This window comes from Dermacentor andersoni, chromosome 1 (assembly GCF_023375885.2).
Source record: "Dermacentor andersoni chromosome 1, qqDerAnde1_hic_scaffold, whole genome shotgun sequence".
Classification (NCBI taxonomy): Eukaryota; Metazoa; Arthropoda; class Arachnida; order Ixodida; family Ixodidae; genus Dermacentor; species Dermacentor andersoni.
Window position 1 is genome coordinate 345,477,570 of NC_092814.1, and position 26,543 is coordinate 345,504,112.

A 26,543-nucleotide genomic window follows, 5' to 3' on the forward strand; every position below is an offset into this window, starting at 1 on the left:
CTTGTGAATTGGGGAAAGTGCCTGGGGTTCTGGCATGGCGAGTGGCCGTCAGCCCCCAACAGATTTGCTAACGTGAAATGGGTTGAAACACCAGTAAAGTACCTCGGCGTTCCACTTGAAAATTATAAGAAAACTGATGATTTATGGTTAGCAAACGTGAAAGAAACACGACAAAAGGCGGAGAGGTGGAAAGGTGCTCATCTCTATTTTCGCCAGAGCGACAGTGTGCAATTTATTTTTTGTTAGTAAAGTATGGTATATTATGCAAGTGTTGTATTGTTCGCGAGTGTATGTGCAGAAGTTGCATCGAGTTTTTGCTGTCTTTATTTGGGCGTCCAGCTGGGAACGCTGCAGCCGTGCGAATCTTTTTCGGCGAGTGAAAGATGGGTGCTTGGGTCTGGCACACCTTTTCGTGCGACAGCTTGTAAATAGATTTTTTTTTCTTTCGTGACGTCAACGACCCGTTCTTAAGAGCGGTGTGTCAAGTGAGACTTTGTAATGCGTTACCAGTGTTTGTTATCAGCAGTCAAATAATGCCTGGTACTCTATTCGGTTTTTTTAAAGAGATAGTAGCGAGTTTGTGTAGCGAGTTTAAAGAGATAGTAGCGAGTGTCCGCTTTTTGTCAGTACGGTTCTCGAATGACTATCTGTTCAGTGTAAAAAGAAAGAAATTGTACAGTGACCAGTGTGATGTTATTTTTCCAGTGCCTATGTACAGATCCATATACAGTAGAGGTCAAGGTGACAATGTATTAAAACGCGTAAAAAGAATGGATGTGCAGCCAGGAGTGAAATCTTTTTTCTTCAAGCTTCACACGGGCACTCTGACAGTGAGAAAGTTTTTGGAAGAACGCGGTTTTTACATGCCGTGGGGTTCCAACTGTCTGATTTGCAAAAAACCAGAAACAGTAGACCATGTGTTCCTGCATTGTTGGGCGGGGGTGTTCTTTTGGGATGTCCTCCAAAGAACCATAAAGAAAGATTTCCCGTTGGATCCGTACGGCATCAGATTTCTGCCATTAGATAATGAGGACGGCGTCCCATTTGACCTCATCATGCTCACAGGCCTCTACTGCTCTACTGTATATGGCGAGCCCGAATGGAGGGCTTCTATTGTGACCCAGACGCACGGCCTGCGCGCCTGCATTTCCGTGAACACATGTCACGCTTTATTGAAGGAAAAAAAGGAGAATTTGTTGTACCTGAGTGGCTACCGAGGATTGAAGCGTTGGCATTCCTCAAAGAATTTTAATAGACAAAGTCAGCCAAGTTGTGCTCGCCGCTTTATTACAGAATGTTTCATTTTCTACATGAAGCGTGGAATATTTTATTTATTTATTTTGTTTGTTTTGGTTGTGTTGCTCATAAGATGTACGAGTATGTGAAAGCGTTGAGAACTGGCAATAAAGAAAAAAAAATGGTTCCCGTGGTGCAGTGGTTATCACGTGCGCTTTACACGCGCAAAGCCCCCGGTTCGATCCCGGGCGGGAACAGTGCATTGCACTTTTGTTTTCTTTGCGATCGCGTAAACGCAGAACAAAAGGGGGCGACAAATCGCCCGATCAGTGCTCGGTACCAGTGGTGTAGTGGTTATCACGTGCGCTATACACGCGCAAGGCCCCCGGTTCGATCCCGGGCGGGAACAGTGCATTGCACTCTTGTTTTCTTTGCGATCGCGTAAACGCAGAACAAAAGGGGGCGACAAATCGCCCAATCCGTGCTCGGTTCCCGTGGTGTAGTGGTTATCACGTGCGCTTTACACGCGCAAGGCCCCCGGTTCGATCCCGAGCGGGAACAGTGCATTGCACTTTTGTTTTCTTTGCGATCGCGTAAACGCACAACAAAAGGGGGCGACAAATCGCCCAATCCGTGCTCGGTTCCCGTGGTGTAGTGGTTATCACGTGCGCTTTACACGCGCAAGGCCCCCGGTTCGATCCCGGGCGGGAACAGTGCATTACACTTTTGTTTTCTTTGCGATCGCGTGAACGCAGAACAAAAGGGGGCGACAAATCGCCCAATCCGTGCTCGGTTCCCGTGGTGTAGTGGTTATCACGTGCGCTTTACACGCGCAAGGCCCCCGGTTCGATACCGGGCGGGAACAGTGCATTACACTTTTGTTTTCTTTGCGATCGCGTGAACGCAGAACAAAAGGGGGCGACAAATCGCCCAATCCGTGCTCGGTTCCCGTGGTGTAGTGGTTATCACGTGCGCTTTACACGCGCAAGGCCCCCGGTTCGATCCCGGGCGGGAACAGTGCATTACACTTTTGTTTTCTTTGCGATCGCGTAAACGCAGAAGAAAAGGGGGCGACAAATCGCCTAATCCGTGCTCGGATCCCGTGGTGTAGTGGTTATCACGTGCGCTGTACACGCGCAAGGCCCCCGGTTCGATCCCGGGCGGGAACAGTGCATTGCACTCTTCTTTTCTTTGCGATCGCGTAAACGCAGAACAAAAGGGGGCGACAAATCGCCCAATCCGTGCTCGGTTCCCGTGGTGTAGTGGTTATCACGTGCGCTTTACACGCGCAAGGCCCCCGGTTCGATCCCGAGCGGGAACAGTGCATTGCACTTTTGTTTTCTTTGCGATCGCGTAAACGCAGAACAAAAGGGGGCGACAAATCGCCCAATCCGTGCTCGGTTCCCGTGGTGTAGTGGTTATCACGTGCGCTTTACACGCGCAAGGCCCCCGGTTCGATCCCGGGCGGGAACAGTGCATTACACTTTTGTTTTCTTTGCGATCGCGTGAACGCAGAACAAAAGGGGGCGACAAATCGCCCAATCCGTGCTCGGTTCCCGTGGTGTAGTGGTTATCACGTGCGCTTTACACGCGCAAGGCCCCCGGTTCGATCCCGGGCGGGAACAGTGCATTACACTTTTGTTTTCTTTGCGATCGCGTAAACGCAGAACAAAAGGGGGCGACAAATCGCCTAATCCGTGCTCGGATCCCGTGGTGTAGTGGTTATCACGTGCGCTTTACACGCGCAAGGCCCCCGGTTCGATCCCGGGCGGGAACAGTGCATTACACTTTTGTTTTCTTCGCGATCGCGTAAACGCAGAACAAAAGGGGGCGACAAATCGCCCAATCCGTGCTCGGTTCCCGTGGTGTAGTGGTTATCACGTGCGCTTTACACGCGCAAGGCCCCCGGTTCGATCCCGGGCGGGAACAGTGCATTACACTTTTGTTTTCTTTGCGATCGCATAAACGCAGAACAAAAGGGGGCGACAGATCGCCCACTCCGTGCTCGGTTCCCGTGGTGTAGTGGTTATCACGTGCGCTTTACACGCGCAAGGCCCCCGGTTCGATCCCGGGCGGGAACAATGCATTACACTTTTGTTTTCTTTGCGATCGCGTAAACGCAGAACAAAAGGGGGCGACAAATCGCCTGATCCGTGCTCGGATCCCGTGGTGTAGTGGTTATCACGTGCGCTTTACACGCGCAAGGTCCGCGGTTCGATCCCGGGCGGGAACAGTGCATTACACTTTTGTTTTCTTCGCGATCGCGTAAACGCAGAACAAAAGGGGGCGACAAATCGCCCAATCTGTGCTCGGTTCCCGTGGTGTAGTGGTTATTACGTGCGCTTTACACGCGCAAGGCCCGCGGTTCGATCCCGTGCGGAAACAGTGCCTTACACTTTTGTTTTCTTTGCGATCGCGGAAACGCAGAACAAAAGGGGGCGACAAATCGCCCAATCCGTGCTCGGTTCCCGTGGTGTAGTGGTTATCACGTGCGCTTTACACGCGCAAGGCCCCCGGTTCGATCCCGGGCGGGAACAGTGCATTACAGTTTTGTTTTCTTTGCGATCGCGTAAACGGAGAACAAAAGGGGGCGACAAATCGCCCAATCAGTGCTCGGTTCCCGTGGTGTAGTGGTTATTACGTGCGCTTTACACGCGCAAGGCCCGCGGTTCGATCCCGTGCGGAAACAGTGCCTTACACTTTTGTTTTCTTTGCGATCGCGGAAACGCAGAACAAAAGGGGGCGACAAATCGCCCAATCCGTGCTCGGTTCCCGTGGTGTAGTGGTTATCACGTGCGCTTTACACGCGCAAGGCCCCTGGTTCGATCCCGGGCGGGAACAGTGCATTACACTTTTGTTTTCTTTGCGATCGCGTAAACGCAGAACAAAAGGGGGCGACAAATCGCCCAATCAGTGCTCGGTTCCCGTGGTGTGATTCCACTTCCGGGAGCCGAGGCGAACGGACGTGCTATCATGTGCTCCGAAGGAGCGGTATCAGCGGCCCATCTTGGCCTCGGAAACAGGGATGTTGATGAAGACAACCAGGATTACCAAGTGATGCTGCCCCAACTGCCGAAAGGTTGGATTGTTTTTAATAAAGCTTTTTTTCATGGCGATATCCGTGCTCGGCCGTACAGAGTTGAGGACTACCGTGACGCCCTGGCCAGCTTGAAAGTGCTCTCCGAGGTTGTCGCCTTGGGAGCCATCCAAATGAACCACGTGTGGGCCGTAAGATTGAAGAGCTCGGAAGCCGTCAGCAAACTGCTAACAGCTGCAACAATTACTGTCAAGGGTCGGCGATGCCTGGTGGTTGATCCCAACAACCAAGACTTACGCCTTAAAATGCACTGGGTCCTCCACAACGTCAGCGATGAAGATGTACGCGAGGCCTTAGCGCCGTACGGCTAAGTTACGGAAGTTTCACGAGAGCGCTGGTGCGCACAGGGCGTGACAGACAAGGGCTCCACTACACGTCAGGTGAACCTCAAGTTGAAGCCTGGTATTAAAAGTGATGATATCCCGCACCAGCTGCGTGTCGCCGGAGAGCCTGCTTTATTAGTGGTGCCTGGAAGGCCACCGCTTTGTTTGCGCTGCCAGGGAAAAGGCCACGTTCGCAGAGAGTGCCGGGTGCCACGATGGTCGCGCTGCAAACGTTTCGGTCATGACGAAAGTCAGTGTGCGCCTACATACGCGAACGTCACAGGGCCCACAAAGAATGCTGTCACTTCTGAGCTCGTCATGGACGAGGCAGAAGCTGAGGATGCGGCGGCAGTAGAAAGCGCGAAGTTGGAACCACAACCAACGCCCCCGGCCACGGTCCCCGCCCCCTTGCAGCGGGCCGTTACTTCGTTGCCTAGCGAGCAGCAGCCACCGCAAGAAAGGCAGCCTGACCTGTCAAAGGACGCGCTGCACCGGTCGAAAGAAGCTAAGGAAGGCTCAGCAGCAACGACGGATCCCAACGCGCCGATCGCAATGGAGACCGACGTGACTACATCGTCGAATAAGCGGGCGCACATCGAGACGGTGAAAGTCGACGACCCGGGTGGTGGCCTGAATGCCGAGGAGCCGCCTGCGAAAGCGGCACCGGTACGACGCTCACCATTCAGGCCGAAGCCCATCGTTCCCCTGGATAAACGTGAGGCGGACAAGGAGCCGAAGTAGGCGCTGGGGTCTGCACTTCTCGGGTGCCTGTACAACATGTCGCGTAAGACTTTTAAGCGCACGGATGGCAATGAATTGTCGCGCCGGCAACCGTCCGTCGAAGAAGCTGAAGATGTGCCAGACATAACACTGCAAGGAATGGCCGACTGTAATAAAACGAATGCTGTGCGGTCATGTACAGAGGTGAGCGCTGTGCGACCCATTTGCTCCTCACGTAATATGCATGGTGAAACTGAAAAGCCAATGAAAGTAGCCACACTGAATGTCAGGGGCTTAGCGGCCCGGAGAAGGCAGTACCAAGTGAGCCGCCTGTTTTCTGAAAATGACTTAGATCTAGTCGCAGTGCAAGAAACTAAAATCGAAAGTGAGGATCAGACGGCCCGCATGGTGGAAACCTTTCGAACGCGCTACAATGTTTGTATTTGTCATGCTGTGGGCACATCTGGTGGTTGCGCGATATTCATTCGTAATAACATAGGCATCTCGGATGTGAGCATTGTTGTATCGGAAGCAGGACGCTTGCTTATTATAGACTTTTTATTTTCTGGTCTGCCTTGGAGAGTGATCTGTGTTTATGCACCGAATAACGAGACTGAGCGCGTAGCCTTCTTCGAAAGAATCGAGTGTTATTTGCAGTGTTCGAAACGTATTGTTATGCTTAGTGATTTCAATTGTGTGCTGATGGCAGAGGACAGAGCTAAAGTTGTACCTAGCCGCGACAAAAGTGCGAAGGTACTGGATGCACTAATCCACGAGAATGATTTGGATGACCTGGGCTGGCTGCTTTCGAATAGAAATCGGCCCGTGTTCACGCACTTCCAGCGTGGAAGCAGGGCGCGGCTCGATAGAGTGTACGCCACGGTTGACTTTGTGAGCATGTGCACTAAGTATGAAGTAAAGCATGTCTCTTTTAGTGATCACAGTCTTGTAATGGTCACACTTGGTGGCAAGAAAAAGAAAACGAAATTCAACTGGCAGTTATGGAAGCTTAATGTTAAGCTACTGGGTGACGATATATTTAACGAAAAAGTAAAGAAAAAAATAGAAAGCATGGCCGGCATTGCAGCAAAGTCACGTGCGGCTGAATGGGACCAATTCAAGAACGAAGTCAAACTGATAGCTATCGAAAGGGGAACACTACTCAGTCATAAAGAAAGGGAAAAAACCGAGGAATTGCAATGCCAGCTTGATTTTATGATCAGCATGGAAGCCTCAAATCCCAGGATATACGGTAACGATATACGTGAAGTTAAGGGGAAGCTCGAGGCTATGGACGTCGAAAAGTATCGTTCAGCAGTAATAAGGGCGCGAGCCGAGAAGATCTGGATGGGCGAAACTCCTAATAAGCGCGCATTGTGTGACGAAAGGAGATACGCAACACAAAATGAAATCCGAGAAATTACGTATCTGAACAATATTACCAGCGACATTAAAGAAATTGAACGTGCATTTGTCGAGCGCTATGAGAACTTAATAGGTGTAAAAAGAAGCGGGAGCATTCCGCTGGGTCGGGATGCCCTTAATTTAATGCCAAGGTTAGATGGTGATACTCGAGCGCTTTTGGAGAAACCCATTAGCGCAGACGAAATAAAACAGGCGATAACTGAACTAACGCTGGGGAAGACACCTGGGCCAGACGGCCTCGGTGCCGCATTCTACAAAGCTTATGCCGATGAACTGGCGCCCATTTTACATGCGGTCATAACAGAAGCATACGAAACGAAAGAAATGCCGCTCTCTTTCTGTGCTGCTCACGTGGTGCTGATTCCTAAAACTGACGACCATGCTACGCTGCTATCTGTCGGTGCGTACCGTCCGATAACGCTCACGAACACCGACTACAAAGTTTATACGAAAGTGTTGGCAAAACGACTGCAGAGCGTCATCAAATTTCTTGTCGGACCACACCAAACATGTGGCATAAAAGGTCATGTGCATGTAGCCCGTAGTATTCTCGAGTGCTGTGACATTTTTGGCGGGCGGGTCGCCATGTTGCAGCTAGACTTAGCAAAGGCATTCGATCGTGTGTCGCATGAAGCTATTTTTTGTATCCTTGAACATGTTAACATAGGCACAGTCATACTCGATGGCCTAAAAATGATATACAATGACTGCATGGTAAACATCGTGCTGAATAAGACACTAACAGACAAGATTAAACTCAGATCATCAGTGAGGCAAGTTTGTCCATTGTCACCGCTGCTCTTTGCAATTTATTTAGAGCCTTTCTGTTTATCTCTAATAAGCAATGGAAAAATCAATGGTTATAAACTTGAATCGTCGCAAGTTAAAGTGCTTGCATATGCTGATGACGTCGCAATCTTTTGTACAGATCGCCAAAGTGTACTAGAGGCGATAAGCGAAGCTAAAAGATATTGCAGGCAAACCGGCTGCGAGATCAATTGGGACAAAAGCATCGGCTTTTGGCACGGAAGCTGGGACATCACGCCGTCTGCCTTTGCAAATTTGCAATGGACCGTGTCTCCTCCGAAGTATTTGGGGGTGCCGCTTGAGCACTACGAGAGTACCGCGCAATACTGGGAGGATGAGACGTCGCGTGCAAAAGAGAAAACCGGAGGATGGAAAGGTCGTGAGTTATCAATGTTTGCAAAGGCAACTGTTTGTAACTTATTTTTAATTGCCAAAGTGTGGTATGTCCTCCAATTTTTGTCGATGACCCGTGTGAATGTACGGAAAATGCGCAGAGTATTTGCTGTTTATGTCTGGGGTTCCAATTGGGAAAGGGTCAGCCGAACCAACTTGTGTCGTCCTGTTCGAGATGGTGGTCTTGGATTGTCGCATTTATTCTTACGTCAGATTGTTCCTCGTTTTGTATTCTTACGAGACCAAAGTGATTCATTCTTGCGTACGATGATCCAGGTCCGTTTGAAAAGCGTTCTGCCAGAATTTATTGTGTCTAGTGCACTACCTGTAAACTATCGGCTTAAAGGCTACTTGCGGGAGGTAGTCGACTCCCTCCGAATACTAAAAGCTCAATTTTCCCTTCAGTACCTCAGCACAGTAACAAGAAATAAACTTTACAAGGATTTAGTTGAAGTTATGATGCCAGTGCCTTTGTACCGAATGAAATACTATGCAGGCCCAGGACATGATGTTTTGAAGAGTCAAAAAGATGCCTGTGAGAGCAAGCGTAAAGTCATTCTTCTTTAAATTGCATACATCTACCCTTCCGGTCAAAACATGGATAGCCGACAAAGGAACTGTGCGCTATGTAAGAAGCCGGAGACAATTGAGCACGCGTTCATTGAGTGCTGGGATGCAATATTTTGTTTGGACGTCTTGCAAAGAACTCTTAAAAAGGAACTGCCGATAACAGCACAGGGTATACGTTTCTTGCCGGTAGACAACGATCTGGGCTTACCGTACGATATTATAATGCTCCTGGGCCTCCATAGTCTTTGGAAGACACGGATGGCGGTGACACACGCTGATGTGAATGTGCGCTCAGCACGGGAAAATTTTATTGAGAGCATTATTTTCATACGTGAGATATATCGTGTACAGGCCGATCCGCCTGACTGGTTGGGTATTCGTGATGATTTGGTAAATTTCAAGAAATTTTAGCTTGTCACCTTGGTCCAAGTAGACCAACGTGTTTTTATATATGTATATCATGTGAATAAAGAAAAAAAAAGTTCCCGTGGTGTAGTGGTTATCACGTGCGCTTTACACGCGCAAGGGCCCCGGTTCGATCCCGGGCGGGAACAGTGCATTACACTTTTGTTTTCTTTGCGATCGCGTAAACGCAGAACAAAAGGGGGTGACAAATCGCGCAATCCGTGCTCGGTTCCCGTGGTGTAGTGGTTATCACGTGCGCTTTACAGGCGCAAGGTCCCCGGTTGGATCCCGGGCGGGAACAGTGCATTACACTTTTGTTTTCTTTGCGATCGCGTAAACGCAGAACAAAAGGGGGTGACAAATCGCCCAATCCGTGCTCGGTTCCCGTGGTGTCATTCTACTTCCTGCCAGCGACCGTGACGGACGTCGAATCATGAGCTCCAGTGGGGCGGCGACAGCGGCCTTTGTTGGCCGCGGAAACAGGTGGAACAGCGATGACGACGCAGGCTATCAGATTATTTTGCCTCCACTGCCAAAGGGGCGCGTCGTGGTAAACACCGTGTTTTTGCACGGCGACGTGCGAGCTAGACCCTACAAAATAGAAGATTTCCGGGACGCTCTTGGCCCAACAGGATTGCTGCCGGAAGTGCTTACCCTGGGGGCCTACCAGATTAACCACGTCTGGGCTGTGACCATGAACACCGCGGACGCCACGAAAAGGATGCTGGAAGTCAAGGAACTGAAGGTAAAGGGGCGGCGCTGCATCGTGGTCGACCCTCAGGACCAGCAGGTGCGGCTACGTCTTCATTGGTTAATACATGGTGTGGCCGATGAAGATGTAAGAACGGCATTGGCGGCTTTCGGTAAAGCCGTACAAGTCACCCGAGAGCGATGGCGCGTTCAGGGTATCAACGACAAGGGGACGACTACCCGGTCCGTCTTGCTCAAGCTCAACAGCGGCGTGAAGGTGGAAGATCTCCCGCACCAAATTAGGGTCGCCGGTGAGCTGGCCCTAGTCGTCGTTCCTGGCAGGCCAATGCAGTGCTTGCGCTGTCAAGGCACTGGTCATGTAGGACGAGACTGCAAGGTTCCCCGGTGCTCGCAATGCCGTCGGTTTGGACACGCCGAGGACCAGTGCGTACGTACATACGCCTCTATGACTGGCCCAGCCGAAGGCAATGACACAGCAAGGTTAGTAATGGATGCGGCCGAGGCCGAAGACGCGGCGAAAGGGGCAGGAGACCAGGCAACCCCATGTGCTGTAGGCGGTGTGCTTGCACCTGATGCGGGCGCACAGACACCACCGGACAAGGAAAACTCTACGGAAGGTGTGGCAAAAAAGCCAGCAGAAGAGACCAAGGAAGAAAGCAAGAGCAGCCTAACGGAAGCTAGCGAGCAAATGAAGACAGCTGAGGACCAGGCGGCGCAGAACGACCCTATGAGCAGCAATGTCGGAGCCTCGGTCAAACGGCCTCTTGAGAAGGCTGCAGACAGCAGCGCAGCGAACCAAGGAAGTGGGGAAGACGGGCCGCCTTCGAAGACGCCAACGGGCAGGCGCAGCAGCTACAAGCCACGACCGAACACCGCTAACGCAGACAAGAAGTCCAAGAAGAAGCCGCCACTGCTCTCCAGTGGTACCGGCCCACCGGGTGGCTCCGGGGGCGTCTAGCTGTGTGCTAGGCGCTAAAGGTAAACACCATGCTCCGGGCCAAATCTTTTCACTAGACCTATAATCATGGCTCCCAACCCGTCGCTTAGATTGGCCACCCTAAACGTTCGAGGTCTGGCCGCCAAGCGAAAGCAGAGCCAAGTGTGTAGGCTGCTGGTGGACTATGACCTTGACGTGTTAGCCGTGCAAGAGACAAAAGTAGATGGTGATGAAGAGACCCGCAGCATGGTGCAGCGGTTTACGCCACGGTACTACGCGGTAGTGAGCCACGCCTTAGGGACGTCGGCGGGCTGCGTGCTGTTTGTTAGAAAATTACCCGGTATAACGGTGCAAGGTTTTTATTCATGTCCATCTGGTAGATTAGTTTTCTGTGATTTTGCTTTGCATGGAATTGAATGGCGGGTGGTATGTATTTATGCACCAAATGCGTTGGAGGAACGGGCTTTGTTTTTTTTCATGTTAAAAGAGTATATATCTTCTGAAAAGCAGATGGTGCTATTAGGTGATTTTAATTGTGTTCTCAATGCCCGAGATCGGTCTAATGGAGGATTAAGGAGCGATAAAAGTAGGGATGTTTTGAACGAGATAATTACTGAATGCGAATTAGCGGATGTGGCGGAATGTTCGATAGGGACGCGAGATGAAAATAATACCTCCAACTTTATCATGCACATTCAAGAGCTAGGTGATCAAGTAACAGCAGACGCACTTTCAAGGAAACAGCCATGCGCGCTTAGATCGTATTTACTTGTCGCTTCAAGCAATACCAATGTGTAATAGTTAGTGTATATCCTATTTCCTTCACTGATCATTGTCGGGTTAAATGTGACATAGGAAGGAAGAAAAAAGGTGGCAGCTTCTCTTGGGAGCTGTGGAAAATGAATTCAAACTTAACTACTGACGAAAGCTTCGGAAAATATATATCGGACTGCATCAAAAAAAATTCGAATGAGCGGCGAGGGTGAATTAAAAGATCGATGGGAAGACTTTAAACAGTGCATTAAAATGAAAGCCATCGATCGTTCCGTCGCAATAATGCATGAAACAAAAAAGAAAGAGAAGGAACTGCGAATAATTTTGGCAAAGCTGACAGAACTGGAGTGCCAAGAACCGGGAGCATACAAAAGCGACATATGGAATATTAAACAGAAACTTAAACTGCATGATGAGGAACGCTATCGCAGAGCGATAGTTCGTGCTCGAGCCGAATCCTTTGCGATAGGGGAGGCGCCCACAAAAAGGGCGCTCGGACTGGAAAAACCGCACGCTCGACGTAATCATATTGATGTGATCGAGGTGGGCGGTAACGAAGCTACAGATTATGATAGTATCGCACGTGCGTTTTTTGAACACTACGAAAATCTGTTCGCATTTTGGCAGGTGGACCTAGAACTGTTTAAGACGAACTTCTTGAAAAGAATGCCTCAACTGACTGAAGAAAGAAAAGTTGCATTAGAAACGCCGATAACTGTTTTTGAAGTGGAACGCGCAATTGACAATTTGAATCCTGGCAAGTCACCGGGCCCTGATGGGCTTTGCGCTCTGTGGTGCGAGCGGTTTAAAAAGGAATTGTCAGCAGTACTTGTAGCAATTTTTAACGAAGCGTACGATGGTAAGGCGTTACCGCCATCTTTCGGTCAATCACACACGGTGTTGATTCCGAAGACAGAGGATGTAGATAAGTTGAAAAGCGTAACATCAAACAGACCAACAGCACTCACAAATGTGGACTATAAGATACTAATGAAAGTCTTAGCAGCTAGACTTCAGTCGGTTGTTAAAGACATAGTCGGCCCACACCAAACGTGTGGAATTAAGGGTCGCACTATAGCGACGAATGTTCACAAGATGCGCTCAGTTCTTGAATGTTGTGACTCCCTTGAAGCGTGTGTGGCCATACTTCAGTTGGATCTGGAGAAGGCATTTGATTGCGTAGCGCATGCTATTTTGTTTGTAATGTTGGAACACATTAATGTCGGATCCGTCATCACAGATGGTGTAGCTCTGGCGTATCGGAACTGCTCTACCAGACTAATTATTAACAAATAATTGGGGGCCCCCATTAAAGTGCAGCGTTCCGTGCGTCAGGGCTGTCCCATCAGTCCACTTTTGTTTTGTATATATATTGAAACCTTATGTTTGTCAATAATTGAAAATAATTCTATCCGTGGTTTTCGTTTACAATCTTCAGAGGTAAAACTGCTCGCATATGCCGATGATGTGGCGGTATGTTGTATTGACTACGAAGGCATTGAAGAAACCATTCGAAGTGTTAAATTTTTCAGCGACGTTACAGGAAGCCGAGTAAACTGGGGAAAGTGTCTGGGGTTTTGCACGGCGTGTGGCCGTTCACCCCGGGCATTTTTGCCAATGTTGTATGGCAGAAAACGCCTGTGAAGTACCTTGGTGTGCCACTTGAGTTCTACAAAAATAATAATGACTACTGGCAGCAACAAGCAGAACTCTTTCGTGAAAAGGCGAATGCATGGAGGGCGAATTATCTCTCCATGTGTGCGAGGGCAACCGTGTGTAACACGTTTTTTGTGGCTAAACTATGGTATGTGATACAAGTGATGCACTGTTCTAGGGTAAATGTGCAGAAACTTCATAGGGTTTTCGCGACCTTTGTGTGGGGATCGACGTGGGAAAGGTGCAGTCGCACGAATTTGTTCAGGAGTGTAAAGTGTGGGGGACTTGTACTGGCACACCTTTTACTCAAACAATTAGTTAATAGATTTTTCTTTTTTCGCGAGGTCAGCGACCCATTTCTGCAAACGGTGTGCCAGGCCAGATTAGGGCGACTGCTACCTGAATATGTTATTAGCACGCAAGTCCTGACGGGGACGGCACAAGGTTATTTTCGGGAAGTAGTAGCGAGTGTGCGATTTTTGAGTGTGCGTTTTTCTAATGATTATTTATATTCTGTTAAAAAGAGGAAACTGTATAAAGACTTATGTGATATAGTGTTGCCAATCCCGTTGTACAGGGTGATATACAGTGCAGGCCTGGGTCAGAACGTACTCAAACGGGTTAAAAGAATGCAAGTAGCACCAAGTGCAAAAACTTTCTTTTTCAAACTGCATACCGGAACTCTCCCTGTAAGAACCTTCTTAGAGGAGCGTGGTTTTTATATGCCATGGGGGTCTCACTGCATTATTTGCAAAAAGCCGGAAACGATCGACCACGTTTTCCTTCACTGTTGGGAAGCGGTTTTCTTCTGGGATGTGTTGCAAGGACAATCAAAAAAGAATTCCCACTAGACACGCATGGAATTAGGTACCTTGCGATAGACAACGAAGAAGGTGTACCTTTCGATCTAATGCTGACAGGCCTGCACAGTATATGGCGCTCAAGAATGACTGGATTCTACTGAACCGGATGCAAGACCAGCAAGGCTGTACTTTCGAGAGAGCATTGCTGGGTTAGTAGAAGTGGAAAAAACAAAAAAAATGTCTTTCTCCCTGGGTAGCCAGGGTAGAACCCTTAGTCACACTAAGGGAATTTTAAGTGACAACGTCAGTCAGAACACGACTGATGGCTTTTCGCTCAATGTGTTGACAAATTATATTGTAACCCCGTCTTGACTTTTCATGTGTTGTAAGTGTATTGTTGTTGCAAAACCGGTAATAAAAAAAAAGTTCGCGTGGTGTAGGGATTCCACTTCCGGCCACCGCAGTGAATGGTCGCGGAATGTTTTGCCCCGAAGGGGCGGTTACAGCGGCCCAGCAGGGCCGCGGTCTCAGGTTGAACGACACACCGAAGGATGACTACCAGGTTATTTTGCCGCAATTACCTACAGGATCCACAGTTACACGACCGTTTTTTTGCACGGAGACGTGAAGGCGAGGCCCTACCCTATTGCAAAACCCAGTGCCACTGGGACCCAGTGCGCCGGATTATGGGCCCAGTGAAGCGCGCTGGATGTTGGGGCGCTGGGAAGGCGCAGCGTGCTGGGAGGCACTGGCTACTCGCTCGAAAAACAGCTCTAGCGCGTTAAATATGCGGCGCCTGGACGCCGTATATATTTATTTGAATACAGAAAGCAACAAAGCGCGTTTTAGTGCAATAACAAAAAACAGAAAAAAAACTGCTCCGAGCAGGAGGATTCGAACGTCCGACATAAAAATCCCAAGCCTGGCACTTTACCGCTACGCCACGCCAGCAGACGGAAACATTTGGATAATTTGCCATGTCAAAGCCGAGAAGCAGTTTGTTTCGCAGAGCTACGTCTCGTACAGGCATGGTTGATGCGTAATAGCCCAGCAACTAAAATTCACGCCTGTACCAGAAAGAAAAAGTTGCTGTCCGTATTCAGCAGTATGCTTGGAAGTGCCACAACATCGATTTTCACTTGCGATTGCTATTTTAACTTCGAAAAAAAGTCCTAAATGAACCGACGACCCGGATGGTGTATGGGCTGTTACTGCAGATTTTGATAGCCGTTTCTTGTTCTTCACGCAAAGGATATGCAACGTTTCCTTAGTTCAGTGATGCCTTTCAGTCAACACGCCTGTGTAGTCATATATCTCCGTCAGAGAAGCGCAGGCTAGTGCTGGGATTCTACGGCGATAGCACATATACCTGTGTTTATGACGCGTCACATCAGCGGTCATCGCTTCTTGTGCTGGCACTGTAGACATGAAAAAATTATTTATTTAAGAACACCGATGCGAAAGCTGAAATATAGAGTGAGTTATCCGTGTTAGATTTCTTGATTTCTGAGCCTAGACGCGCCGATAGCGTGAGGACGGACTCGGCGGATGCGCTAGGCCTAAGCTTCGGTGGGGACCGATCTCGGCGCGGGTAGCTGGCGAAAGCTAAAATGTGTGTATTTGAGCCTCAGAGCTTTTTTTAGTACAATAGTGAAAGTTTAAGCGCACGAATCACCTCAGCTTTGTTATCGGTGCCATAATATCAGTCAGCGATAGGCTTCGAACTCGGGGTCCGTTCGCGCGCGTCTGAACGACTTCGGCATTTCATGTCCACTCCACGACACTGCGACAACGGCGACAACTCTGTCATACGCTACGTACGAACTACTAAAAAACGCGGCGTCCTCTGCGTTTACGTGGTTTCGTTCAAGAATTTAGCTATCCACGCAGTCTAAAGTGAAAATGAAAAAAAAAAAAAACGAAAGTGATTTTCAGTTTCAAATGTGCATGAATAAACAGGGCAGCTCACGCACCTTTATTCCAAGCTGCGACACGAAATGGGGTTTTATAACCCCAAGATATAGCGTTATTTACGACAAGAGACTAGTATCAAGCGATGAAATTGTATAAAGCACTTAATATTCAGCAGCGCTCGCCCTTGCGTACTGAAACCAGCGCGGCACAAACACAACCAGCGCAGTTTCCAGTGCGAACCAGCGAACTGCAGCGAGAACCAGTGCCTGTACAGCACAAACCAGTGCGCCCCAGCGTCCTGGCAGTGGAACCAGCGTCTCTTCCAGTGTGACCCAGCTCTTATCCAGCGTTCTCACTGGTGTCCCAGTGAGTCCCAGCGAGTGCCAGCGTACCCAGTGCGACCCAGCGCCAAAAAGCGCGCTGGTTTCACACTGGAAGACGCTGGTTTTTGCAATAGTGTACCGAGTCGAGCATTTCCGTGAGGCACTTCACTATCTGCAGCTGATGCCAGAAGTGGAGGCCCTCGGTGCCTATCAGATGAACCACATCTGGGCCATTACTTTCAAGGACGAAAAGGGCAAACAAAAGATTTTGTCTGCTCCAACCTTCAGCGTAAAGGACCACCGATGCATGGTAATAGACCCTCGAAATCAAGACGTCAGGATGAAGCTGTATTGGCTTCTACATACGACTCCGGACGACGAAGTCAGAGGTGCCCTGGCGCCTTTTGGGAAGGTCAGCGAAATTTCGAGGGAAAAGTGGCGCGTTGCAGGCTGCAACGACAAAGGCTCCCACACGCGCCTGGTGTCCCTACGGCTGAAGGTAGGCGTTACTGTGGAAGACCTGCCTCATCAACTTCGCGTCGGGGAAGACCATGCGCTCGTGCACGTCCCAGGCAGACCCCCGCTCTGCCTCCGGTGCCATGGCACCGGTCACATACGGCGCGAGTGCGGAGTTCCGCGTTGCAAGCTCTGTCGTCGCTATGGCCACGACGAGAGTCAATGCGCGCGTAGCTACGCCAGTGTGACCGGAACTGGGCGGAGCGACTCCGTCGATGAGCACCTCATGGACCAAGTCGACGCGGAGGAGACCGTCAGTGGAGGCGAGAAGCCGACAACGTCGGGTGCCACGCCTTCTGTCCCATGCGAAAACAAGGGACCTATGAAAGCTGCGGTCAGTCAAAATGGAAAGAACGACGAGCCTCAGAATACTTCAGAGGCCGTGGAAACTCCTAGCAACTGTGCTGCCGTTAACGAGTCGGAAGAGAGGGGTACCTGAATGGAGGGCATCAACTCGGAAGGAGGAAAAACCAACCCTGGCGTCGCTGTCTCAAAGAGGCCACGGGAAAATACCATCGAAGACGACAACCGAGAGAAGGTCAGCGCCGGTGAACCGCCCCCAAAGGCAGGGTCCCTCCGTAGGGCTCCCCTGAAAGTGAAGCCCAACGTGCCTCCAGACAGGAGGACTACACCGACAGGGCCTCCGCGTTAGCGGAGGGCGCTGTCCGAGGGATGACTTCACCGCTGGACTGGAGCGGGACGCGCAGCACGAAACGTCGCCATGCCTACCGACAAGGAAAACGCCCCGGCTTCGCCATGCTTGACGAAGCACTCAGAATTAGTGCGATATAGCAGTGTAAGTGTGCGTCCTGTAAATTCGGCACAATCACCCAGCGGTCCGCTCGACCTTTCGCTTTCTATGAATTCAACGTCCTTATCGGTATTAAGAATAGGCACGCTGAATGTGCGCGGTCGCAACTCCGGAAAGTCGCACATGGCATACTGTTCGCAGTGCTAGAACAAGTTAACGTAGGCAGCGTAATAAGTGAAGGCGTGAAAATGGCATATAAAAACTGTACTATTAGGCTTATCATTAACAAAAAGCTTAGCGAAGGAATCCCAGTAAGGTCTAGTGTGCGCCAAGGATGCCCAGCCTCAAGCCTGCTATTCGCCATATATCTTGAACCGTTCTGTTTAAAAATTCTGAACAACAAAACGATATGCGGCTACCGCTTCTTAACGCACGAAATTAAAATCCTCTCATACGCAGACGACATCGCAATCTTTTGCCGAACTCAAAAAGCATCGAAAGTGACATTAAGGAAGCAAAAACATTTTGCAGCCTAACTGGAAGCGCCATTAGTTGGCAAAAATGCCTAGGATTCTGGCACGGTGAATGGGACGAGAGGCCAACACAATTCGAAGGTATAAGGTTTACTGATACGCCGGGCAAATACCTTGGCATTCCTTTGGAACACTATCGCGGAAACAAAGGCCAATGGGCGGGTGAAATCGACCGGGTTAAATCCCGAACAACAAAATGGGGGGACGCGATTTCTCAATCTTTACACGTGCAATTGTGCGTAATATGTTCATCGTAACAAAAGTTTTCTATATGTTGCAAGTGCTTTGCATGGCAAGGATGTCTGTGCAAAAGTTACACAGACTGTATCTGGGGGTCGAACTGGGAGCATACTAGTTGTTTGAACTTATTTCAGTTAGTTAAAAACGGAGGGCTAGGCTTATCGCATTTATTTCTTAAACAAGTTGTTACACGGTTCTTTTTCTTGAGGCAACAGAGCTATGCTTTCCTGCAGAGTATTTGCCAAGTGTTTTTGAGCCAGGCATTACCCGAATACATAGTGTCATCGTACTCTACTTATCATGTTCTATTGAAAGGGTTTATGAAAGAAGTCGTTGATGCTTTTCGTTTTTTGAAAAGCCACTTTTCGATTGAATATCTCTCGGCTGTAACAAAGAAAAAATTGTACAGAGACTTGCTTGATGTGATGTGTCCTGTGCCTATCTATCGTTCAGTATATGTACTAGGACGAGAACGTAATGTTTTGAGTCGAGTTAAGAAGATGCCAGTTAGAGCGTTGACCAAGACGTTTTTCTTCTTTCTTCACACCGGCACGCTCCCTGTAAAACCCTGGCTTAAAGAAAAAGGTATTTTTGTCCCTTGGAGTACTAACTCTACAATATGCAATAAGTCCGAAACCATCGAGCACGTATTTTTAGATTGTTCCGATTCTCTTTTTCTGTGGGACATTTTAAAAAGGACACTCAAAAAGCAACTTCCACTTACACCTCACGGGATTCGATTTCTGCCGCTTGATCAGACAGGGGACGTGCCGTGTGATCTCCTGATGTTGTTGACAATGCACAGTGTATGTAAGACACGAGAATGATAAATCACAACCGTCAAAAGTGTACTTCAGAGAGGCTATTATGTACGTCCGCGACGTCTACAGGACACTTTCCGATTCTCCAGAATGGCTACATGTCTTTGATCAGTTGCTAACACAAGAGCCGTACTAACCTAACAACACGAGACGCAGTACGAGTCTCTTTTTAATACCACTTAAGTGTATGTATGTCGAATTCTAACAAGAATTCCTGTCCATTGTAGGAGGAGAAATCTGGCAATAAAGAAAAAAAAAAGAGGGAGAGAAATATACCTCTCCGTGCTCCGTTCCCGTGGTGTGGGATTCTACTTCCGGCCGTGATAGCAAGCGGTGTTAAGAATGGCCTTACGGGGTGGCAACGTGCCAGCTTTCAGCCCGCTGCACGTTTTCCAAGCCCACCAGTCGGGGCGCCCTTCCGAGAACTGCGGACGGCCGGCAGCCACGTGGGCGCGATCAACTCCGGAAATTGGTACTTGGCGGAGCCATCCGGGACAAAGTAGTTCTACGAAGCCCTCTGACGTCGGCACTGAAAGCTGGGCGGTACCGAGAACTGCGGATGACCGGCGGCCACGTGGCGCGCGGTCAGCTCAGGCATGCGGTACTCCGCCGCGCCACCCGAGACGGAGCACAGTTCTACGAAGCCCTCGGTCGTTGACTCCGGAGCCTTAGTGCGGGGCGGCGGCAAGTTTACAATGCTTGGACGAACCTTCCCGACCATTCCTGCTCCGTCCCCGCCGAACGATGACGTCGAACTATGACGTCAAGCGGAGAGCTTATAAGCAGCGTTTGCCGGCTGCTAGGGTGTGCTCGTGTCGTGATCGTTGTCGGGAGCTGAGTGCTCCTTGTCATGCTAGAAATGTACTAGTGAGCTGTGTGCTCGTAAACTGTTTGCTGTATGTTAGTTTTGCGGGCTCCATATGGGAGTCGCGCTAGTCTGCCAAAGTATGTCCTCTTTTAAATGTAAATCTTGCAATTAAAGCCTGCTCGCCTAGTTCCTGCCAAGGTCCTCGCTACGACTACAACCGCTCCAAATCTTACAACTGAATGGCAGCGGAGGGATCGGCCTGCGGCTCGTAAATCGGCCTACGACTCGGAGACAGCAACGGCAGCTGACGGACGTTGGCACATGGTGACCGACCGGCATCCTGATCAAGTTGGAGGCGACTTGAGATTGACCACCTCTTGCAACTGACTGGATACGGCGGGGAAGGACTGGTGATATGGTGCTGCTTCAGTGGGTAAGCGTTTGGTTTTGGCTGTAAGATTTACCAGGCTTCAATTTCACTGTGTTTTTGGATTTGATTCGCTGGGATCTTTTACTTGTATTTTGATTTGCGTGGGTATCGCAACAAGTATTGTGTGACAGCAGAGCCAAAGCTTAAAGTAGCGACCATGGTCCTAACGTGTTTGACGAGAGCTGACCTGTTGTGGTTGTGTGAGGAGATCGAGGTAAACATGGATGAGGACTTGAAGGAATCAGAGATTCGTAAAACCATTCTAGAAAGTAACAATGATTTGAAATTCATAGAACAAATGGGCAAACGAATTCTAAGTAAAAGACAGGAACCACTGGTGCGTGAGCGTCGTGAACGTAAGAGTGAGCGTAAGCGTGAAGAACGCGAGAATGAACGGAAGCGTGAGCTTCAAGAACTTACTCTTAAGTGTGAGCGTCACGAACGTGAGAATGAACGCGAACGTGAGTATCAGGAACGTAAGCGTGAGCGGGAGCAAAAGTATGAGAGAAAGAAGGCAGCACTGATCAAAGAGATACAGTATTGTGATCAGTTATTGGCACAGAGACAACAGCGGCTTGAGAAATCTGTAGGCTGGACGCAGCGGAAGTGGCAGGAAGTAAATAGCAAATTTTGTTCAAAAGCCGAGGAAAGTAGTAGTACCTGTGAGAGTAGCAGCACGTTCACAAGTGAATTCGAAGTGCTAGCAGCTAACGAAGCCTTAGTGGCAGCAGAGGCCGTTAAAGGCCAGAGTGAGAGCGACGAGGTGCTGTGCCAACAGATGACTATAGAGACAGCTAGGCCAGCTGCGAACAAGCTGGCACAGTTACCGCGCGTGTGCGTCGCATCTCATGGTAGCGAGGTCGTTAGCGAGGTACAGAATACTACGGACTTGACAGACGCGAGCACCCATGTCGAGTCAGATCTGCGTGCAGAAGTAATGTGACAGCTGGACGATGCAGTTGAGAGTAGTTCTCGGGGTGGCGAGCTCCGTAGCTCACGAGAGAACAACTGCATTGTTCAGGGATCGGTGCGGCTCTCCGCCAGTCTAGATAGCCTAGATAGGGATGATTCAGTTGTTAATCATTCGGACTGTGCGCGTGAGACAGCGATCGATACCGACGGGCTGTGTGCAGATGCACAGCGTGAGCTGGGCAATGTAGTAGAGGGCAGTTCGCAAGAGTGCGAGTTGTCTAACTCGAGTAAAGCCTGCTGCATTGTGCCAGAGTCGGTTGGGCTGTCCGCCAGTCGAGGCAAAGTGAGAGTAGATTTAAATGTAAATCACTCAGACTGTGCGGGTAAGAGACCGATCCGGGCCGACGAAATGTGTACCGGCCAGCACGAGGCACGAGAAGGCGACATGAAAGCGAGTGCAAAGAGAAAGCGCCGAAATAAGAAGCGCGGTAAAGACCGAAAGACGGTAACTAATGTAGCGCCGCCAAAGATGGCGAAAAACCCAAAAGGGCAGGGCGCGAGGGAAAAGGTGCGGTCGTCACTGACGATGTTGACGCATCGAAAACGTTCGAGCCACAGGTCAAAGGGGGACCGAGAAGCTTGTTCTGCACGGACGCGGACAAAGGGCACGGGGCAGTCAAATTCCTCGTCGTTCCGTCGTTCTCTTCGAAGCTCAGCGTGCAGTACAAAGAAGCGCAAGGTGGCAAGACGAGACCAGGTGGGGAGTAGCGACGCGGTCAGTCGAGGTCATGTTGAAAGCGGGGCGCGAGGACGCAAATTGGCAGGAGAGCGTAACGTCTTGGGGGAGCTGATAGTGAGTCAGCCCTTTTGTTGTTCCTCCATAGCCAAAGTAGCTTTTAAACCGCGACCACCTCGGGCTCGGCTGAAAGTATGAGTCAGTCATAAGCAATCGGGAACGGGAGGCCAGGAGAGCTTCCGTAGTAGGAAAACGTGTTGTTTTGTTTTATTTTTGAACATTTGCAAATTTTCGCGATTTGAGACTAGGATTTCTTTCAATATGTAAGGTATGAGCTCTGTTTATGTTTTGTTTGGGAAGCTCGAGATTTGAAAGATGCGTTTAAAGTAAACCTGTAGTCTCGCGAGGTGTTCATTAATAAGTATATAGGCTTTCTTTTTGTGTATGCGTGAGTAACCTGAAGGTCAAGGTTATCGTTGAGAGGCCTATCGTAACGCGCGTGTGTGTTATTTAACCTTCTTTCTTTTTAAGTGTTTTTGAATTTTCTAAGGTTAAGCGCGTAGATTTTCAATAATTGCGTGATTTGCACTGAGAAGAGCTCTTAGGTCCATTAACGCGTGTCCTATGGGGACGGAAGGAAGCAGAACGTTGATGACTGGGTTGCTCGTGTGTGTCGAAGGCAGCCGTATTCTGACTTCTCTAGTACGCGTACGAAGAGCTAGTTAGTAAAAGACACATTTGTTCAAAGGTTCCTCTGTGTTGCGTAAGTTACGCAAATTTGGTTGTTTATTTAAGGAACGTGTCCTGTGTGGACTAAAGGAACAAATGTGAGTCAGCGTGATGAAAACTTTGTATGATGCAAGCACGTGTTCGGGATAGGGACCACAAAGCTAGCGCGATTGTGATTGCGTACCTGTGGAGTTGGCCAGACTGTTCAGTGGCAACAGTACGTAAGATAAGTACGCCACTGTGATAGGGTAAGAACAGGCTGTTCGTGAAGTTAGGCTGCTTATGTTATGTTTGGGTATTGGTGTTTGAGAGCCTTCGGTTTAATTTTGCGTAAACCTTTACTCTTGTGCAGCACGAGTCAGGTTTGGTCGAACTGAAAGGGGAACGTGAACGCTCGCTTTGGCGGCACGAAATTTTGGGGCGAAATTTGGGATTCCCAGTTGAGTGACTTGCATTGAAATTGTGATGGGAGGCCTGGTGGGTTAGCAGCTGATTCCGGGCGTTTGAACGCTGAGCGGTATTGTGTTGCCGGGTCGACTCTTCTGTGCCAGTTGTTGTAAGATGTTTGAAGGCATTCCGAGTACGCAGGGGTTGCAGAGAGCGAGGCCGTCATCTTGCTCGCCAGCCATTCTCTTCCTGCCCAGCGGTTGGCAGCACTGGCCAGGCGAGATTTTCCGGGCCATGGAGGAGCTGTTAAGAATGGCCGTACGGGGTGGCAACGTGCCAGCTCTCAGCCCGCTGCACGTGTTCCAAGCCCACCAGTCGGGGCGCCCTTCCGAGAACTGCGGACGGCCGGCAGCCACGTGGGCGCGATCAACTCCGGAAATTGGTACTTGGCGGAGCCATCCGGGACAAAGTAGTTCTGCGAAGCCCTCTGACGTCGGCACTGAAAGCTGGGCGGTACCGAGAACTGCGGATGACCGGCGGCCACGTGGCGCGCGGTCAGCTCAGGCATGCGGTACTCCGCCGCGCCACCCGAGACGGAGCACAGTTCTACGAAGCCCTCGGTCGTTGACTCCGGAGCCTTAATGCGGGGCGGCGGCAAGTTTACAATGCTTGGACGAACCTTCCCGACCATTCCTGCTCCGTCCCCGCCGAACGATGACGTCGAACTATGACGTCAAGCGGAGAGCTTATAAGCAGCGTTTGCCGGCTGCTAGGGTGTGCTCGTGTCGTTATCGTTGTCGGGAGCTGAGTGCTCCTTGTCATGCTAGAAATGTACTAGTGAGCTGTGTGCTCGTAAACTGTTTGCTGTATGTTAGTTTTGCGGGCTCCATATGGGAGTCGCGCTAGTCTGCCAAAGTATGTCCTGTTTTAAATGTAAATCTTGCAATTAAATCCTGCTCGCCTAGCCCTGTCGTCCCAAGTTCATCTCTACAGCTACGACTGACAAATCTTACAACGGACGCGTGTGGAATGTGCTCCACCGGAGCGGTATCAGCGGCCCAGTCGGGCCGCGGAAACAGGTTTTTTGCTGATGAAGCCCTGGACTATCAAGTTATTCTGCCGTCGCTGCCAACAGGTGCGTCTGTAGCGAATACTGTTTTTCTTCACGGGGATTTGAAAGCCAGGCCTTACCGTGTAGAAGACTTTCGGGACACGTTGGTTCATCTCGGAGTGCTTCCTGAAGTGATAGCTTGGGGGCGTTCCAGATGAACCATGTTTGGGCCGTCACTTTTAAAAGTGCAGAAACTACGAAGAAGATGGTAGAAATTGGGGAAGTTCTGGTCAAGGAGAAACGGTGCCTTGTGGTTGACCCCGAAAATCAAGAAGTGCGCATCAAGCTTTACTGGGTGCTACATAATGTTCCGGACGAAGAAGTGCGCTCTGCTCTAGCACCGTACGGGAAAGCAAGCGATATCTACAAGGAGCGCTGGCGAGTGCACGGAATAGCTGACAAAGGCTCGTCTACGCGTACGGTTGGTCTAAAGCTCAAGCCTGGTGTAACTCTAGAAGATTTACCACATCAGTTGCGGGTTGCAGGAATCATGGCTCTACTCGTTGCGCCGGGACGCCCACCGCTATGCTTGAGGTGCCATGCCACAGGCCATATCAGGCGCGACTGCCGGGTACCGCATTGTGCCAAATGTCGGCGATATGGCCACGATGAAAGCGTCTGCGTGCGAACCTGCGCAAACGTGGCCGGAGTCAAAGCAAGCGATGAACTGTCGACGGAACATCTAATGGACGAGGCAGACGCGGCCGAAACTACCCCCGAGGCAGACAGCTCGCGAACTATTGGTGCAGCAAACGTGTCACATGTGAAGCAAAAGGCTGCAGTCATTATTGCGGAAGACACAGCCATCGCTTCAACAGGGGTTGTAGAGACACTGGCGATGGGCGCTCCAACGAGCCAACACATTGCACCTGGCGCGAGTGTCGAGCAAAGCCCTGAGACTACAGACGTCATTATGGCAAGTACCAGCGGCACTGCACCAAAACGACTCCATGAGGACGGCAAAGAAGGGCACAAGACCGACCAGAATGCAACGGATGAGCCGCCTGTGAAAACGACACCCCATCGAAGGACTACATTTAAACCCGCACCGAAAATACCGCTCGAGCCACGGCCCGAGCGGAAACCGCCGGCCCCGCCGGCGATGTGACAAGGTGTCGAGCCTTCTTTTTTTCCAACCGGACACTATCAGCGGAAGGGACCGGAAAGACAGTGCGTTGACGTCGTCACGGCGAAGTCTAAATTCTAATCAAAAGGGCTGGAACGACTGGGATTTTCTATAAAAATGTGAGTGTTTTGCCGTCTTGTGATAAGCAAGGGATAGTATGCGGTTTGTGTTTATAAAAGAAATGGCTGTTACTCTCCAAACGCCTCTTTATGTAGGCACTCTTAACGTGCGGGGCCTGTCGACACGGAGAAAACAATACCAGCTGAGTCGACTTTTTATGGAAAATGAATTGGACGTGATTGCCGTACAGGAAACGAAGATCGAAAGTCAGGAAGGAACAAACCGCATGGTTGAACCTTTTAGGGCGTACTACAATGTATGCGTTGCGCATGCAGTTGGTACAGCGGGTGGTTGTGCGCTGTTCTTGAAGCACTCCACAGGCATATCTGTTGATAGTGTGTACGCGCGTGACACCGGACGACTTATTGTATGTGACATAACGTTACAAGCCCAGAAGTTCCGAATAGCTTGTTTACATGCCCAAAATGCACCAAGTGAGCGCAGATTGTTTTTTGAAAGTGTTGAACATTATCTGAATTGTGACAGGGCAATTATAATGATGGGGGACTTTAATTGCGTATCCAGAGTAGAAGACAGGACAAGAGATGCACCGATACGAGATGCGAGTGTGTCGGTACTAAATGCGCTGACTGAAGGTCACCTGTTAGAAGATGTAGGATGCTTCCTGTCAAATGGCACATTGCCTCGGTTTACCCACTACCAGGGGGACAGCCACGCTAGATTAGATCGTATTTATGTTTCGGCAGATTTGGCACCCGTCTGCAATAAGTATGACATTAAAAAACGTTTCCTTTAGCGACCATAGTTTGGTTGTGTGTGCGCTAGGTCCGAGGAAACCGGCGAAATTTAACTGGCAGCTGTGGAAATGCAATGTTAAACTCCTCAATGATGAGGTATATATGAAGGAAACAAAAGGAAAAATTGGAGACCTACTGGCAAATGAACCGGAGTGTTATGCCGAGGCATGGGAACATTTTAAGGAAAACGCAAAAATCTCAGCCATCGAAAGAGCCGGGGCATTGCGGAGGAAGCAAAACAAAGAAGAAACTGAGCTCCAAAGCCAGCTTGATTTTTATTTGAATGCAGAAGCTACAGCCCCGGGTAACTTTGCCAGAGTAATAAAAGAAATTAAAAGCAAACTAGAAATTATTAATACAGAAAAGTACAGGGGCGCAGTTCTACGAGCGCGTGCGGAAAAAATGTATATGGGTGAAACCCCGACAAAACGCGCTCTATCAGATGAAAAAAAGCTATGCGTCGCGCAACGA

General features: G+C 49.8%; 20 non-coding genes across 20 annotated transcripts; all 20 read left to right on the forward strand.

Annotated features, from left to right (window-relative positions):
- Positions 1-1,420: 1,420 nt before the first annotated feature.
- Positions 1,421-1,493, forward strand: TRNAV-UAC (transfer RNA valine (anticodon UAC)). The gene has a single exon. It is a non-coding gene; the product is annotated as a tRNA-Val (tRNA).
- A 79-nt stretch (positions 1,494-1,572) lies between these two features.
- Positions 1,573-1,645, forward strand: TRNAV-UAC (transfer RNA valine (anticodon UAC)). Its single transcript has one exon. It is a non-coding gene; the product is annotated as a tRNA-Val (tRNA).
- A 79-nt stretch (positions 1,646-1,724) lies between these two features.
- TRNAV-UAC (transfer RNA valine (anticodon UAC)) lies at positions 1,725-1,797 on the forward strand. The gene has a single exon. It is a non-coding gene; the product is annotated as a tRNA-Val (tRNA).
- A 79-nt stretch (positions 1,798-1,876) lies between these two features.
- On the forward strand, positions 1,877-1,949 carry TRNAV-UAC (transfer RNA valine (anticodon UAC)). The gene has a single exon. It is a non-coding gene; the product is annotated as a tRNA-Val (tRNA).
- Positions 1,950-2,028: 79 nt separating this feature from the next.
- TRNAV-UAC (transfer RNA valine (anticodon UAC)) lies at positions 2,029-2,101 on the forward strand. The gene has a single exon. It is a non-coding gene; the product is annotated as a tRNA-Val (tRNA).
- Positions 2,102-2,180: 79 nt separating this feature from the next.
- TRNAV-UAC (transfer RNA valine (anticodon UAC)) lies at positions 2,181-2,253 on the forward strand. Its single transcript has one exon. It is a non-coding gene; the product is annotated as a tRNA-Val (tRNA).
- Positions 2,254-2,332: 79 nt separating this feature from the next.
- TRNAV-UAC (transfer RNA valine (anticodon UAC)) lies at positions 2,333-2,405 on the forward strand. Its single transcript has one exon. It is a non-coding gene; the product is annotated as a tRNA-Val (tRNA).
- Positions 2,406-2,484: 79 nt separating this feature from the next.
- TRNAV-UAC (transfer RNA valine (anticodon UAC)) lies at positions 2,485-2,557 on the forward strand. The gene has a single exon. It is a non-coding gene; the product is annotated as a tRNA-Val (tRNA).
- A 79-nt stretch (positions 2,558-2,636) lies between these two features.
- TRNAV-UAC (transfer RNA valine (anticodon UAC)) lies at positions 2,637-2,709 on the forward strand. The gene has a single exon. It is a non-coding gene; the product is annotated as a tRNA-Val (tRNA).
- A 79-nt stretch (positions 2,710-2,788) lies between these two features.
- On the forward strand, positions 2,789-2,861 carry TRNAV-UAC (transfer RNA valine (anticodon UAC)). Its single transcript has one exon. It is a non-coding gene; the product is annotated as a tRNA-Val (tRNA).
- Positions 2,862-2,940: 79 nt separating this feature from the next.
- On the forward strand, positions 2,941-3,013 carry TRNAV-UAC (transfer RNA valine (anticodon UAC)). The gene has a single exon. It is a non-coding gene; the product is annotated as a tRNA-Val (tRNA).
- A 79-nt stretch (positions 3,014-3,092) lies between these two features.
- TRNAV-UAC (transfer RNA valine (anticodon UAC)) lies at positions 3,093-3,165 on the forward strand. Its single transcript has one exon. It is a non-coding gene; the product is annotated as a tRNA-Val (tRNA).
- A 79-nt stretch (positions 3,166-3,244) lies between these two features.
- On the forward strand, positions 3,245-3,317 carry TRNAV-UAC (transfer RNA valine (anticodon UAC)). Its single transcript has one exon. It is a non-coding gene; the product is annotated as a tRNA-Val (tRNA).
- A 79-nt stretch (positions 3,318-3,396) lies between these two features.
- On the forward strand, positions 3,397-3,469 carry TRNAV-UAC (transfer RNA valine (anticodon UAC)). Its single transcript has one exon. It is a non-coding gene; the product is annotated as a tRNA-Val (tRNA).
- Positions 3,470-3,548: 79 nt separating this feature from the next.
- On the forward strand, positions 3,549-3,621 carry TRNAV-UAC (transfer RNA valine (anticodon UAC)). Its single transcript has one exon. It is a non-coding gene; the product is annotated as a tRNA-Val (tRNA).
- A 79-nt stretch (positions 3,622-3,700) lies between these two features.
- TRNAV-UAC (transfer RNA valine (anticodon UAC)) lies at positions 3,701-3,773 on the forward strand. The gene has a single exon. It is a non-coding gene; the product is annotated as a tRNA-Val (tRNA).
- A 79-nt stretch (positions 3,774-3,852) lies between these two features.
- Positions 3,853-3,925, forward strand: TRNAV-UAC (transfer RNA valine (anticodon UAC)). The gene has a single exon. It is a non-coding gene; the product is annotated as a tRNA-Val (tRNA).
- A 79-nt stretch (positions 3,926-4,004) lies between these two features.
- TRNAV-UAC (transfer RNA valine (anticodon UAC)) lies at positions 4,005-4,077 on the forward strand. Its single transcript has one exon. It is a non-coding gene; the product is annotated as a tRNA-Val (tRNA).
- Positions 4,078-9,052: 4,975 nt separating this feature from the next.
- TRNAV-UAC (transfer RNA valine (anticodon UAC)) lies at positions 9,053-9,125 on the forward strand. Its single transcript has one exon. It is a non-coding gene; the product is annotated as a tRNA-Val (tRNA).
- A 79-nt stretch (positions 9,126-9,204) lies between these two features.
- On the forward strand, positions 9,205-9,277 carry TRNAV-UAC (transfer RNA valine (anticodon UAC)). Its single transcript has one exon. It is a non-coding gene; the product is annotated as a tRNA-Val (tRNA).
- The last annotated feature ends 17,266 nt before the right edge of the window (positions 9,278-26,543 follow it).